The sequence below is a fragment of the Oryctolagus cuniculus genome, chromosome 4 (assembly GCF_964237555.1).
Source record: "Oryctolagus cuniculus chromosome 4, mOryCun1.1, whole genome shotgun sequence".
NCBI classification, from domain to species: Eukaryota; Metazoa; Chordata; class Mammalia; order Lagomorpha; family Leporidae; genus Oryctolagus; species Oryctolagus cuniculus.
The window spans coordinates 103022305-103032341 of record NC_091435.1 but is presented as its reverse complement, the minus strand read 5'-3'; positions in this window follow the sequence as shown (position 1 = coordinate 103032341).

The following is a 10037-nucleotide window of genomic DNA, read 5'->3' as shown; positions in this document are numbered from 1 at the left end:
CAACTTGTCCAAGAATGTCACAAGCTTGCAGGCACTCAGAGTTTTAGCAGGTTGAAATTCTAGTGGATTTGTTTTAATTACAGAAATCCCTCAATCATGGCTTCAATTTGGGTCATCTTTCTGAACTCTATCAAAAGCATATTGCATGTTTCTTCCATGTGGCCAGGAAGTCTGAAGAACATTCTCCAAACAATATAATTTCTAATTCTGTTTATATTTTTCTTAGCCATGACCTAGAATCATAGTTTCTACATTGGTCTTTGTGTCTTTGGTACATAACTACTTCCCTCAGCTCATCACAAAATGCCTGTTACCTTAAAAGAGATACTACCACCATCTCCCATTTTGAGTCAGTCAATCTCAATGACAAAATGATAACATATGCATTATACACACTAATCACAAAAAGTAAACCAACATGATACTTTCTCAATCACTTCTTCCTGCCTCTATTCAATCTGTCTGCTCTGAACATCTCAGAATTGATGGGGATCCTTCCATAGCTTTTGAAAACATTTCAACACCATTGCTGCATTTCAGTTCTTTCAAAACATAACAGTGATACGGAGTGTGCAGCTATTTTATTTACTACTAGATTTGGAGTGAGCTCTGACACTCTTTTACTTCATTATGTGCTCACCTGGGCCCAGAAAGTGAAGATAGGGACCAATAAAAGAAAGATGCCGCCTGGTACATTTTAATTGCAAAGTTGCTTGAAAAATTAGAATACCATGTCAAATACCTGTGCTCTCAAACAGCTCAAACACTGTACAAATTAGCAAATGGGGGGAAAGCAAGATAAAAATCCAATATTTAGATTCTCTCTGGCCCTTTAAACATAACAGTAGAGTGACTCCCCTCTGCTACATTTAGAGAAAAAGTCATAGACATTTTCCAAACTAAGACATTAAGTGAGATAGTTCAAAATCTTAGAGTTCACCCTAGGGAAGTTTTCCATTTAAAATGATAGTAGAATCTCCAATTTCCTGTATAATAATCATTGCAGTGTCTGTTGAGAATACTAGAAAGCTTGCAATTTGCAAAGCTTCCAGGAAAAAAGAAAAGGCAAGTTAATTAAATCAAGTAAAACTGTTGAGAATCTCCAATATTAGTTGCATAACAAAATAAGTTTCCAGATACATATTATGAATTTTCTTCTTCATTTCTGTCACATTGCAGAAATGTCATTAAGGTAATTAACTTTATAAATCACAGACAAAAGTTTGACCTATAGTTTCCAGCAGAATTTTAAAAATGCTACAACAGAGAGAAAAATTACCCACAAAAATTCTTGAACCCTAAAAGCTAAGGATGATTCACGGGAAGGCTAACATTACAAAGCATCCCTGCATAATAAAATGGTAAGGAATTTTAGGTCACACATAAAACCCTAGAAGGAAGACACACAAAGCAGTAAGGCTGGATCTTGCATGGGTGTCAAAACTGCAATGTGAGCTCCTCCTAGTTCCTCACACAGTCTGCAGGATATCTTACCTTGCTCTGTCATGTTAAAAGTAAATTTGAATAGGAAAACCAGGTTAGTGATTTTTATGTGAAATAAGTACATATCAAGTCAGGAATGTGGCTTGCTATGCAGCCTATAAAGAAGGCTGTTACTGGCCTTTCAAAATAAATGTGCACAGAAATTTCACTGCAATTAAGTTTGGAATTCACCACATTGAGAATTAATCTTGTAGTGGATCCTTTCTGAATTTTATGCCCAACACCCAGCGTTTGCTGGTAATTTCTCTTTCCTTTCCCAGCCATTCACATGATAATCACAGGTGATCACTCTCCTATCCAACCAGAAGAGAATCTCTTCCCTAGATCCCAGAACTTCAGCCATGATAATTAGTCTAGAAGTAGATACCTGACCCCCTTTCCTGAGAGTGATTCCAGCTTTAGCCCTTGATGCTCTCTTGAACTTGAGAGTTTGGACAGCCTCTCTTCTCACACAAAGAAAATCAGTTCTACAGCAACAGAAAATATAGTGGAGTTGCGTTGTGGCATAACAGGTTAGGCTGATACCTGCTACTCCAGCATCCCCTGTGGGTACCGGTTTGTGTTCTAGCTTCTCTACTTCCAATCCACTTCCTGTTAATGGCCTGGCAAAACAAACAAAAAAAAAAGGTGGCCTAAGTGATTGGGGTTCTGCCGTCCATGTGAGAGACCCAGAAGAAGCTCCTGGCTTCTGGCTTTGGCCTGGCCCAGCCCTAGCTGTTACAGCCATTTGGGGACTAAAACGGCAAGTGGAAGACATCTCTCTCCCTCTTTTTCTCTCTTTGTCTATTCTGCTCTCTCTCTGTAAATCTGCCTTTTCTTTTTTTTAATTTTTATTAAATAAATATGAATTTATTTGCATTCCCACCAACATGGGTTAGTGTCCTTTTCCCCACATCCTCTCCAGCATCTTTTGTTGGTAGATTTCTGTATGTGAGCCATGCTAACCGGGGTGAGGTGAAATCTCATTGTGGTTTTGATTGGCATTTCCTTGATGGCTAGTGATCCTGAACATGTTTTCATGTGTCTGTTGGCCATTTGGATTTCCTCTTCAGAAAAATGTCTATGGACCTTGGCACATCTATTAATTAGGTTGTTTGTTTTGTTGTTTTGGAGCTTCATGATCTCTTTGTAGATGCTGGTTATTAATCCTTTATCGATAGCATAATTTGCAAATGTTTTTTACCATTCTTTCCTGTTTCTTTTGCAGTATAGAAACTTCTCAATTTGAGTAATCTCAATTGTTAATTTTGGCTTTGACTGCCTGCGCCTCCAGGGTCTTTTCCAAGAAGTCTTTGCCAGTACATGTTTCTTGCAGGGTTTCTCCAATGGTCTCTAATAATTTGATGGTGTCGGGTCATAGATTTAGGTCTTTAATCCATGTTGAGTGGATATTTGTGTAAGGTCAAAGGTAGGGGTCTTGCTTCATGCTTCTGCACGTGGAAATCCAGTTTTCCCAGCACCATTTATTGAATAGATTGTTCTTGCTCCAGGGATTGGTTTTGGATCCTTGATCAAATATAAGTTGGCTGTAGATGTTTGGGTTGATTTCTGGTGTTTATATTCTGTTCCATTGGTCTATCCATCTGTTTCTGTACCAGCACCATTCTGTTTTGATTGTAACTGCCCTGTAGTATGTCCTAAAATCTGGTATTGTGATGCCTCCGGCTTTGTTTTTGTTGTACAAGATTGCTTTAGCTATTCGAGGTCTCCTGTGTCTCCATATAAATTTCAGCATCATTATTTCCAGATCTGAAAAGAATGGTATCTTGATTGGTATTGCATTGAATCTATAAATTGCTTTTGGGAGAATGGACATTTTGATGATATTGATTCTTCCAATCCATGAGCATGGAAGATTTTTCCATTTCTTGGTATCCTCTTCTATTTCTTTCTTTAAGGTTTTGTAATTCTCATCGTAGAGATCTTTGATGTAGTTGGTTAAGTTTATTCCAATGTATTTGGTTGTTTTTGTAGCTATTGTAAATGGGATTCATCTTAGCAATTCTTTCTCAGCCGTGGCATTGCCTGTGTATACAAAGCTGTTTATTTTTGTGCATTGATTTTATACCCTGCTACTTTGCCAAAATCTTCTATGAGTTCCAATAGTCTCTTAGTAGAGTTATTTGGATCCCCTAAATAAGGAGTCATATCATCTGCAAAGAGGGATAGTTTGAGTTCTTCCTTCCCAATTTGTATCCCTTTAATTTCTTTTTCTTGCCTAATAGCTCTGGCTAGAACTTCCAGAACTATATTGAATAGCAGTGGTGAGAGTGGGCATCCCTGTCTGGTACCAGATCTCAGTGGAAATGCTTCCAACTTTTCCCCATTCAATAGGATGTTGGCTGTGGGTTTTTCATAGATTGCTTTGATTGTATTGAGGAATGTTCCTTCCAAACCCAGTTGGCTTAGAGTTTTCATCATGAAAGGGTGTTGTATTTTATCAAATGCTTTCTCTGCATCTGTTGAGATAATCATATTGTTTTTCTACTGCAGTATGTTAATGTGGTGAATCACATTGATTGATTTGCGAATGTTGAACCATCCCTGCATACCAGGGATAAATCCCACTTGGTCTGGGTGGATGATCTTTCTGATGTGTTGTTGCATTCTATTGGCCAGAATTTTATTGAGGATTTTTGCATCTATGTTCATCAGGGATATTGATCTGTAATTCTCTTTCAATGCTGCATCTTTTTCTGGCTTAGGAATTAAGGTGATGCTGGCTTCATAGAAAGAATTTGGGAGGACTCCCTCTTTTTCGATTGTTCTGAATAGTTTGAGAAGAATTGGAGTAAGATCTTCTTTAAATGTCTGGTAGAATTCAGCAGTGAATCCATCTGGTCCTGGGCTTTTCTTTGTTGGGAGGGCCTTTATTACTGTTTCAATTTCTGTCTCAGTTATGGGTCTGTTTAGGGTTTCTATGTCTTCCTGGTTCAATTTAGGTAGGTTGCATGTGTCCAGGAATCTATCCATTTCTGATAGGTTTCCCTGTTTGCTGGCATACAAGTCCTTGTAGTAATTTCTGATGATTCTTTTTATTTCTGTGGTGTCTGTTGTTTCCTGTTTCATCTCTGATTTTATTGATTTGGGTCTTTTCTCTTCTTTTTTTTAGTTAGTTGGGCCAATGGGGTGTCAGTTTTGTTTATTTTTTTCAAAAAACCAGCTCCTCGTTTGGCTGATTTTTTGTAATGTTTTTTTGGATTCAATCCTGTTGATTTCTTCTCTGATTCTAATTATTTCTCTTCTCCTACTAGATTTGGGTCTGGTTTGCTGTAGGTTTTCTAGATCCTTGAGGTGAATTGAAAGCTCATCTATTTGGTGCCTTTCCAATTTCTTGATGTAGGCACCAATTGATATAAACTTTCCTCTTAACACTGCTTTAGCTGCGTCCCATAAGTTTTGGTATGTTGTGCTGTTATCTTCATTTACTTCCAAAAAATTTTTGATTTCTCTTTTAATTTCTTCTATGACCCATTGTTCATTCAGGAGCATGTTGTTCAATCTCCATGTGTTTGCGTATGCTCTAGGGATTCCTGAGTTGCTAATTTCCAACTTCATTCCTTTATGGTCTGAGAAGCTGCATGGTATGATTCTAATTCTTTTGAATTTGGTGAGACTTGCTTTATGGCCTAGTATGTGGTCAATCCTAGAGAAGGTTCCATGTACTGCTGAGAAGAATGTAAAATCTTTAGCTGTAGGATTGAAAGTTCTGTATATATCTGTTAGATCCATTTGGGCTATAGTGTCGTTTAAATCTACTGTATCCTTGTTGATCTTCTGTCCTGTTGATCTGTCTATTTCTGAGAGTGGAGTATTGAAGTCCCCCAGTACTATTGTATTGGGGTCTAAGTCTCCCTTTAAGTCCCTTAACAAATCTTTTAGATAAACCGGTACCCTGTGGTTAGGTGCATATACATTGATAATTGTTATATCTTCCTGTTGAATTGATCCCTTAATCATTATGTAGTGTCCCTCTTTGTCTCTCTTAACGGTTTTTGTGGTAAAGTTTATGTTGTCCGATATTAAGATGGCTACGCCCGCTCTTTTTACATTTCTGTTGGCATGGTATATCTTTTTCCAGCCTTTCACTTTCAGTCTGTATGGATCTTTGTTGGAAAGATGTGTTTCTTGTAAGCAGCAAATAGATGGGTTTTGTTCCTTAACCCAATCAGCCAATCTGTGTCTTTTAACTGGACGGTTCAGGCCATTAACATTCAATGTGACTAATGATAAGTGGTAACTTTGCCCTGCCATTTGCCAAAGATAAGTTCTAATATATGCTTTGAATTCCCTGTGATCTTTTGCAGTGAGGTTTCCTTCCTTTACCTTCTTTCATATTGATGACCGTGTTTCTGTGTTTCTGTGTGCAACACATCTTTAAGCATCTTTCGCAGGGCTGGACGAGTGGCGACAAATTCTTTCAATTTCTGTTTGCTATGAAAAGTCTTTATTTCACCTTCATTCACAAATGATAGTTTTGCAGGATATAATATTCTGGGCTGGCAGTTTTTCTCTCTTAGTACCTGGGCTATATCTCGCCATTCCCTCCTAGCTTGCAGGGTTTCTGATGAGAAGTCAGCTGTGAGTCTGATTGGAGATCCTCTGAGAGTAATCTGACGTTTCTCTCTTGCACATTTTAGGATCTTTTCTTTATGTTTCACTGTGGAGAGTTTAATTACAACGTGTTGTGGTGAGGATCTCTTTTGGTCGTGTTTATTAGGGGTTCTGTGAGCTTCCTGTACTAGGATTTCTCTGTCCTTCTCCAAACCTAGGAAATTTTCTGCTAGTATCTCACTAAAAAGGCCTTCTAATCCTTTCTCCCTCTCCATGCCTTCAGGCACTCCTAGAACCCAAATGTTGGGTTTTTTAATAGTATCCTGAAGATTCCTGACAATATGTTTTAGATTTCTAATTTCCTCTTCTTTTCTTTGGTCTGACTGTATCCTTTCCTGTTCTCTGTCTTCTAAGTCCGATATTCTCTCTTCTGCTTCACCCATTCTGTTTGTAAGGCTCTCTATTGTGTTTTCATTTGATCTATTAAATTCTTCACTTCATTATGATTTCTCATCACTATCACAGTTTCCTGTTGTACCAGTTGTTTCGTTTCATTTTGATTCCTCCTTAATATTTCATTTTCACGAGAGAGATGTTCTATCTTGTCCATTAAGGATTTCTGTAGTTCAAGAATTTGTTTTTGAGAACTTCTTAATGTTCTTATCAATTTTTTGAGATCTGCTTCTTGCATTTCTTCTATGTCATCATCTTCATAATCTTAAATTGGGGTGTCTTTTTCATTTGGGGGCATCATGGTGACTTCCTTGTTTTTATTACCTCGGTTTTTGCATTTGTTATTTGGCATATTGGAGATATTTGGTTTCTTCATTGTGGTGCTTTTTCTTGTTATACTATGACTCTAGATTAAGTGGACTGTCTGTTTTGGATGGAGCCTTAGCAGCTTGAGATGGGTGTGGCCTGAGAGCTCTGTTTGTTGTGCCAAAGGTGACACTCCCAGGTTAGGCGTGGTAGATCTCTCTCTCTCTCTTTCTTTCTTTTTTTGATTCAAAAGGGAAGTAATTCCACACAGCTGAACAAAGTTGGAGGTAGTTAGCAGGCAAATGATATACCCACAGGAGCCAGAGATTGGAAGCTCTTTCCCAAGGACCACACAGGGAATCTGTTCTGCCCTCAGAGTGGGCTCAAATTCTCCTTCAGTCTCCCACTGGGTTGCCAAAGTTACGGAATTGTAGCGTCTCTGGAGAGTGCTCACGTGAATTCCGTGAGTTCTCTCCCCCACCGTCTCTTTTTTCACAGTCTCAGTTCAGTAGCTCCACAAATTTACTAGGTCCTAATCTCCTGTTAATTTGTCCCGCCCAGAGTCAGGTTTTTCTGCTAGGCTCAGGGCCGGTGCAGACCTGAGGTCGCTCTGCTTATGATGTATGTCCAAGATGGCGCCTGTTCTTTGTCTTGCTCGCCTTTGAGAGGTGAGTGGAGAGAGAGAAACCCATGTCCGTACCAGTCACTTTTTTCTTTTCTCCCTCTCTCTCTTCTAGTTAGCCTCGTGAACTTCCCCCCACCCCGGGGGTCGTTCCCTCTCATCTCCTCTCTCCGCTTGCCTGCCGGTGTCTCGGGCTATTGAGGTTCGGCTCACCTCGCGTTCCAGCGCTGGTGTGTTGAGTCTGCCACTGGTGTCCCAAACTGTGGGCTCCCACACTCTCCACGCAGGTCCACTGTGAATCACGCGTTCTGGAAGAGTTTCCTCTGCTGTTTCCTCCCCTACTCTTCCTTGAACCTGCAGTATCTCCACTTTTATTAAACTGTCTCTCCCCGGACTATCAATGTGCTCCCTTCCTATTCCATCTTGCCTCCTCTCCTTGTTTCCTCAGTTTCTGCATTTGTTGCTTGGCATTGTGGAGATATTCTTTGGTTTCTTCTTTTTTTTCTCACTGTGGTGGCTTTTCTCATTATACTATGACTCTAGATTAAGTGGACTGTCTGCTTTTGGTGAATCTCTAGAGGCTTGTGGTGGGTGTGGCTAGAGAGCTCTGTTCAGTTCTTCAGAGTTAAGGGTGTGCCAAAGGTAACACACCCAGGTTTGGCATGGTAAATCTTCTCTCTCTCTCTCTCTCTCTCTATTTTATTCAGAAGGGAAATACTTCCGCTCAGCTGAGCTCTTCTCCTTGATGGCAATCAGTACCTAAGCGCTATCCCCAGTGGGTTTATAATATTCATCTGCTCTGTCCCAAGGACCACACAAAGGATCTGTGCAGTCCTCAGTGTAAGCTCAGATACCCCTGCAATGTCTCTCACTGGGTTGCCAAGGTTACCAAGTTTGTGTACTCTCCCGAGAGTACTCACGTCTCGGGTACTCCATGCATTCTCTCACAGAACCTCAGTTTGGGTTTTTTTTCACAGTCTCAGTTCATTAACTCCACACATTCCCTAGGTCCTAACCTCCTATTATTTCTCCCCACCAGAGTCAGGTTTTTCTGCTTTGCTGATGGAAGGGCAGCTTTTACGTATGTCCAAAATGGTGCCTGCTCTGTCTTGCTCACCTTTGTAAGGTGAGTGGAGAGAGAGAATCGTGTCCATACCATCCCTTTTGTTCTTTTCTCTCCTCTAGTTAGTCTGGTGTACTTTCCTCCATGGGGCTTCAAGCCTCATTCCCTCGAGGCTCTTCCTGCTGCTTTTCCGCCAGTGTCTTGGGCTACTGAGGTTTCGGCTCACCTCTGTTTCCAGCACTGGTATAAAGGAGAAAATTCTCGGCAGTTGGACTCCCGAGCCCTGGGTGCCCTTGTCCTCCACGCAGATCCACCGTGTCCCTCTAATTCTGGAAGAGTTCCCTCTGCAGTTTTTTCCCTAACTCTTCCCTGAGACTTCACTATCTCCACTTTTATTAAGCTATCTTTTCCTGGACTATCAGTGAGCTCCCTCCCTATTCTGCCATCTTGGAACCACCCCTAACTCTGCCTTCTCAAATGAATAAATCTAGAGAGGGAGGGAGGGAGGAAGGAAGGAAGGAAGGAAAGAAGGGAGGGAGGGAGGAAGGAAGGAAAGGAGGAAGGTAGGGAGGGAGGAATAAAAGGAGAGAAAGAGAAATAAAGAAAGGGACAGTGAGCTACACTGGTAGGAGCAAATGTAATAAATGGAGAGAAGGGCAGGTGTTTTACCCAGCTGTTAAAACAGTAAAGAGGCCATATCCCAAATCAAAGAACTTGAGTTCATTGAGTGGCTCTAGTTTCCTGGTAATACAGACTCTGAGAGGAAGCAGTAATTGCCCAAGTAATTGTGTTCCAACCACCCACCTGGGAGACTGGGATTGATTTCTAATATCAGCCCTAATGGTTGTGGGCATTTGGGAGTTAAGCTAGTGAATTGAGTTCTCTCTCTTTCTCCTCCTCTCCCCAAAGAAATACACAGATTAAAAAAAAGTAAGAAATGGAGAGAGAATCCTAGTTGTGTGCCAATTCTTGCATCTAGATCACCCTAGCACATGTCTGCCTATGGTTGAATTCTGTGAAACAATTGTGACTATATCCTAAAAAGAAATTTGTCTTAAAAATTATTTTCTATTACTTTCAACCAAAAGAATTCTGATATGTATCAATAGATCTGTGTTCAAATTTTTAACTATAGATTGTGTGACCTTATATTATTTATTCTTTCTGGGTTAAAATATCTTCATTCATAAAATCAAGATAATACCATTGACCATACAAGTTTGTTGTATAGATTAGATATTAGTTTTGTGGACCAAATGTAAATGGTATACACATCCTAATGATTGATACCTCTAGCTACCATTCTTCAGATCCACCACAATGTTCAGGCTGAGGCCATATTTTGCTCAGGTGTTCCCAGCCAGTGGATGAGCTTGATGAGGCCTATCAAAGCTGACCCAAAGCAGAACTCTTCTAATGAGCAGCCTTCACTCAAGAACTTCCCATCACCCTGGTCAAAATTGTCTCAATACACTGCAGTCTGAGACTGCTCATACCCAGTCCTTCCTTTTCTCTCTCCTTCCACAAGTCCCAGAT